The sequence below is a fragment of the Leguminivora glycinivorella genome, chromosome 22, assembly GCF_023078275.1.
Source record: "Leguminivora glycinivorella isolate SPB_JAAS2020 chromosome 22, LegGlyc_1.1, whole genome shotgun sequence".
In the NCBI taxonomy this organism is placed as follows: domain Eukaryota; kingdom Metazoa; phylum Arthropoda; class Insecta; order Lepidoptera; family Tortricidae; genus Leguminivora; species Leguminivora glycinivorella.
The window spans coordinates 12,001,203-12,008,029 of record NC_062992.1 but is presented as its reverse complement, the minus strand read 5'-3'; positions in this window follow the sequence as shown (position 1 = coordinate 12,008,029).

The following is a 6,827-nucleotide window of genomic DNA, read 5'->3' as shown; positions in this document are numbered from 1 at the left end:
TAAAGTAGTTCGTCAGAACGATAAGTAGCACAAGTTATATATGGACTTATGGGCATAGCTACTTGTTTCTGCGAATATGAACCTTGACATAATTGGCTTCATTTTCCTCGGTTTAGTCATTATTAATATTAACTACTTGTTTAATAATATAATATTAATATTATAGGACATTAGAAAGAGACAAAAAGTAGCCTATGTCACTCTCCATCCCTTCAACTATCTCCATATAAAAAATCATGTCATCGTCAAATCGTCGCTCCGTTTTGCCGTGAACCGTGAAAGACGGACAAACAAACAGACACACACACTTTCCCATTTATAATATTAGGTAGTACGGATTGTAATACCGTGATGCAGTATTCCCAACGAAGGGAGAGCATTCTTTGATCACATCTTCTTGAGAAGTAGCTAGAGATGGCTTTTCAGCAACTATTTATTCATAAAATACCTAAATATACACATATTCAACCTTAAACATCCAACTGCCTCTACATTCTCATCAAATTAGAGATCGCGTCCAGCGGGCCGATTTTTGAGTGTCACGCTCCGTCTTGCGTGAGCGACGGGCGACGCGACGCGACGCGACGCGATGCGACGCGATGCGACGGCGATGGCTCAAGGTCATCGCGTATCCATCGCGCGAAACTTCGGCACTAGCATTTTGGTGATTAGAATCACAAGATTCGCCGTCTTTCACAATGTGCAAATGGTCTAGCGGGTTTGACTTCTAGGTGGAATCGTTTGCGCCATGAGTGTCGTGAGTTCGAATCTCGGCTCACGCAATCTTTTTGCATTTTTATTTACTTTTTTCTTTTATGTTCTACTAGCTTTTGCCCGCGGCTTCTCTTGAAAGACGGACAAACAAACAGACACACACACACTTTCCAGTTTAATCAGTATGGATTATTTGATTTTGTTTACCTGCTTATTTCTTTCTCTAAGATTCTACTTTCTTATTTTTTTTTAAGAACTCCGGGTTTTATACTAACAAGGAAAGTTTTAAGTAGCACACAATAATACTGCATTTTGTTTTTATTAACTTAATGTTTATTTTAATCCATACTAATATTATAAACGGGAAAGTGTGTGTGTGTCTATTTATTTGTCCGTCCTTCACGGCAAAACTGAGCGACGAATTAACGTATACTATTTACTTATAAGGAATGCTATTTACTTAATGTTGAAATGAAAAAATGTCATACAGTGTAACCCAGTGTTTTTTAATGCTGCCATCTAGTGTCGACTGGCATAACCACTACACTAAGAGCCCTTATTCCTTAGAGCGTTCATCAATTTCGTGAAATAGCCATTGATAGATGGCGTTGGTGCTCGGTACGCGAGCCACCGGTAATGCAACACACAGGCAAGAATGATCTTGATAGTTTTGAATTTAATTGCTAGTAACAATTCTTTTGGTTTCATGTGTTAACTTTTTTGTAAAGTTTACAAGAGATAAGAATATATTATTATTATATGGTACCTACTAATTGTAAGTAACTTAAAATAAACAGTTTCAAAGAGCTGAGCTGTGTGCATAAAATTACATGTGTTATTGGCCCGGCTAATGAGATCAAACATGGTCGAGTTACGATAAGTAGAATAGCAGTTCTGTTATTCATTTCCTGACTCGATCATGTGACCTTGGACATCATCGAGATCGACGCTGCTCATCAGCCCAAATGTAATAAGCCCAAACATAGTGGAGTTATTATGAGTAAAATAGCAGTTTTGTTGACCATATCCTGACTCCACCATGAAAACCAGAACCTCATCCTGGGGGCCGGTTTTTGAATCTCACATATGGGATTTGTCACTAAAATACCGGTTGAAAACAGTGAATTGCTTAGTATTTTCAGTGACAATTTTCTGAATTCGAACGCGTGAGACTCAAAAATCGGTCCCCTGGTCCCGAAATATAATAATAATTCAAACTCTCATCAGATTTCAAGTAAAATTTCTTGGATAAAATTGCATGTGTAAAAATCAGGCGGACCGTATGCCTGTTTGCCACCAACAGGATCAAGATTTGTTTAGTCGCAGTACCTATACAGTACTTCTCAGAACTATCTAGCTGCTTACGCTTACGAGAGCACGGTGCGCCGGACTATCGAACGTAGGTCCACTGTCTATGAGCGCTGGGCGCAGACTGAACTAGAGATGTGTCAACCCGGTTCAAACCGAGTTAGGCTCAACTCGGCCCGACTCGGTTTGACAGTTCACCAAACCGGTTCCAACGAGCAGACGGAACGCAGCCGAACGAACGTACCGATCGGTCCCCTCACACATGACTCAACTCGAAAATGTTGATAACGAAACCGGCAATATCGGTATCGGAACTGCAAGCCAGCGAGTGCAAGCAGGATAGCTGTACTTTCGCGCGGAAGTGGCGCCACGGCCAGAATCTGAAACACACTCCCACCGGTCCGCCCGACCGTGCTCGCTTTGGTTTGAAATCAATTATAACAGATGGTGCTCTTTTTCCTAATAATAAATGGGGAAATATAACAGTTTACAACTGTAATTAAATGCTCCCGCTATTCTGCCGTTGCCGCCCTTACCGATATTCTGTGAATTCTGTCTCCGTTACGAATATTTTGATGAAATGAAATATATTTATTTGCATTAATTTAGTTTCAGTTTAGCTCGTTCAAACACAACTTTAATTTTAAATAAATAAAAAAACACACGTATATATCATGTGTTTCGGGCATAACTTGACTCGACTCAACCCGACCGACTTGATTCGTGTTCAATTTTGACGAATCGCTTCACACGGGCCAAACCTAACCGCTACATTAATACGCTAAGGACCGTCGTAGCAACTCGGTTTGGTCAAACCGGGTTGAAACCGGTTTACGTAGAAAATCAAACCGTTCAGCCCGGTTTGCGATATTTTCGGTTTGGCACATCTCTAGACTGAACTGGGTGGCTAGCCGAATGGCACAATCGCTCACGAAACGCTCACGAAACGAAGCGCTAGTAGATATCTATCTCTATCGCGCTTGCGTATTGGCGCGACAGAGCCAGCGGCGTATCGCTTTCGTTTGGCGTCGGAGAAATGCCATTCGGCTACGGGGCCTGAGCAGTGAGCGGGCCCGTGTCAGCAGTGTATTTTATTCGAATTTTATGTGCTTTAAAATAGTACATTACGATACAAGTGCGTAAAAAGGAAGTTCGAAACGAGTGGCGATAAATTAAAACACGACCGAAGGGAGTGTTTTAAATCGACACGAGTTACGAATTTCCTTTTCGCACGTGTATCGTACGACGTTTTTCAGTACAGATGAGCCTCCGAAGTTTCGACCTGGCATATAATGAACCACTTCTCGCACTAGTGCGTAAAAAAAACACCATCTGTACTGAAAAATATCTATCGACACAAAGGTATGTCTTATATGTATTTTTTTTTATATGGCAACAAGAAGTTCTGGTTTAGGATAATATTATTATTTAAGAGTTACAATAAATGCAGGAATCGCAGGAATTACAATGAACGCCCCTTAAAGAGTAATCTAATTATATTTTTTTTGTATGGGTACCTTTCCTTGTTAGTATAAAAGCAGGAGTTATTAAAAATAAAATAAAAATAAGAATGAAGATTCTTACAGAAAGAAAAAAGTAAACAATCAAATAATAGAAAATACTTATAAAAGAAACAAAAATAAAACTGCAAAAGCACGCCTCAGCCGAGGTTCGAACTCACACCGCTGGCGCGGCGTCCAGACGTCGAAACCGCTAGGCTACGAGCCCGTTGTAATAACTAGTTAATTTTGTGATCCTATTCACCAAAGTCAAGTGCTAGTACATATATCGTAAGGTCATCGCACTAGTGTTTCATATTTTTAGTTCACACTTAAATTTTAATATTTTACGCAGACAATCTCGTATCACCGTGCACATAATCAAAGGCTGTCAATACAAGTTACAAAAGTTGTAATTTCCTTACTTTTTAGGCACATTACTCCTTTGGTCAACTTATGTTAATTAGAATATTTTGAATTTTTATTATAAGAAAATATAAAGAATGAAATGTGAGACTAGTAATCAATCGTTATTTCTCTAGTCCGACCTCTCTACGTATTGAATTTGCTTCTAAAAATCAAATAGCTTGATCGCGCGCCCATCGCCATCGCATCGCGTCGCATCGCCGTCGCGGGCCGTCGCGGGCCGTCGCTTACGCAAGACACTCCCATATGAACACAGCGGTTTGATCGCATCGCGTCGCATCGCGTCGCTTAACATTCGCATGTTCATCGCTAGTTCGTCGCGTCGCATCGCCGTCGCGTTCCGTCGCCCACCTAAGACAAGTCCATAGAGATAGAAGGTTTGATTTCGTCGCATCGCATCGCATCGCATCGCTGTCGCGGGTTCGTCGCTCACGCAAGACGCGGCGTCACGTCACGCGTTCGTAGGGTGGTTTAGCCGGTTATCCGACCACCTCTGGTTGTCGGCCACCACGCAGTTAATCTACAATAACATGACAACTATATAGTATTTCTTCAAAAAATGAGGGTAGATACATAAAGTCACTTGATATTGACATGTCCTACATTTATTTTCTTGGTGACGTATTGATTCGCTCGTCAGTGTACGGAAGCAATTTGAGCAGTGTGAATGGTGGACAAATTTTATAAAAAAAATTAGGATACAACATTTTTTCGAGGTATATAAACATATTGTTTTCGTGGCTTTGAGACCATTGTTGAGGTTAAAGTAGATTGTGAATAAGTTGAACTCATGTTATTTCAATTTAAATGTTCAAAATATGTAATATAATTAAATTAAATTGGGTGGTCGGGTATCTAAATGTAATTTTACAAAGATATTTAGTTGTCGGCCCCCCGGCCGAGAACGGACTTGAAGGACGTCATTTTTAATCGATTATCTTTCCTATATTATTAGAGAAAATAAAATAAATACTTCAAAAAACACTTATTTTGAACAAAATTGATATTGCATTTAACAGCCGGCCACATGCTTTTTTGGAAATAATTGGTTAAAATCTGATTTATTTTTTGAAATATTTGGCGGCCGAGAACAGGCATTTTTAAAGTTGATTGTCGGCCTAGCCAATTTATGACGGCCGAGAAACAAATAATTTTAATTTAGTTGTCGGCCCTGCAATATATTTTCGACCCAGATTCAAAATAATTTGTCTTTGGGGGTCAATTAGTTGCGTTGTTTGTAAGGATTATTTAAAAAAAAAATGCATTTATTTATTAATAAATACAATAATATCCAATAGCAACACAACTTGTTCTTAGGTAATTATTATACTATACATTTTTGCTACAAGTATTTTTTTAAGGATTACACCAGGTTTTATACAGTCTAATACATCATCATTATGTACCTACCTGCATATAATATTTTGACACTGCTTTGAGATTACCCCTCCCAGCTCTTAAGAACTACTTAAAAAAATCATTGATGTTAAAGGCTTATTACAGAGTCGAGGACTATTTGACAGACAAAGATGCATGGCCCGAACCAGAAACTACAAAAAACGAATAGCAATTAAAATAATTGTATTATGTATAGAGGACACAGTTCAGATAAGAAAGCACATCAAATATTTTATGTTGTGTAGGTAAATTACATATTTAATGATATTGAGATTCATATTATCTTTTTCTTCTGTGACAATTTGATATGTTTTCTCTGAAGAAGAACGACGTATTATTAAGCAATAATATAATTTATTGAAATTAATTTCCATAGAGTACCTAGTCTGTTCATATTCTTTGATGAATACTTTTGCATGTTAAATTGTATCTTGTTATTTAATGCATGTTAGTTATAAGATGTAATGTTTTGAAAAGAAGTTGCCCGCCGAGTTTCTTGCCGGTCCCATAGTGGATACCCCCTCCCAACTGAGGGGGGACTGAAATCTTCTCGAGGCTGAGGCGTAGGGTTAGAGCCGGCGTAGCTTTATTTGACGTTCATATGCGCATTGTAATATGCCTACTTGAAAAATAAATATTTCATTTTCATTTTCATTTACTTTAGCAAATTTTGTTAAATTGTGTTGTGTTTGTTGTTGTTGTTAGTTTCTTTTCTCGTAATTGCGCCCTGAGTAGCAGTGAAGAAAAATTTTCGTTATTTTAATATTTTCAGTCGACGGGACGGCTTATGAGTCTTGTTTTTACGAAAGTTACTGCTGTCTGACCTCCCCTTTTTTACGTCGACTCCTGTCTTAACGAAATTTTTTGTCGACAAAAAATATATTATTATGTAATAATAAGTATTTCCTATATTTGTTCCATACAAACTATTGACATGAGCCGTAGCCTAAGGATGCCAGCAAATTCAGCGTGTCAAATGGACGTTACGGACCATTATAAACCTCAATAAATGTAAAATATTACTAAAAATACATTGTGACATTGATTATTACTTGTTTTATTCCAAAATAAATCCTGTTAGTTCTGACATAAGATTCATTTTAAAACCCTAATAACAGTGGCCGACAACTAACTAAACAAGCGGCCGAGAACCAAAAGAAGTGGTCGACAACCGGCTAAATTGCTACTTTTTCATATTCGGAGCTATATAAAGAAAACTAAGTTAGTTAGTCATAATTTTTTATACCAAAAGGAAACTGTATTAAATTCTTTGCCTAAAAATCATACAATGACAAAATTTTGTCGAATATGTTGTACAGAAAATCCATTTGAATGCGTAGTTTTGCTAAACTGGCCGACAACCGGCTAATTCACCCTATTCGTATTCAGAAAATTGTCACTGAAAATAATAAGCAAGTCACTGTTTTCAACCGGTATTTTAGTGACAAAATCCCGTATGCGAGATTCAAAAATCGCCCCCCT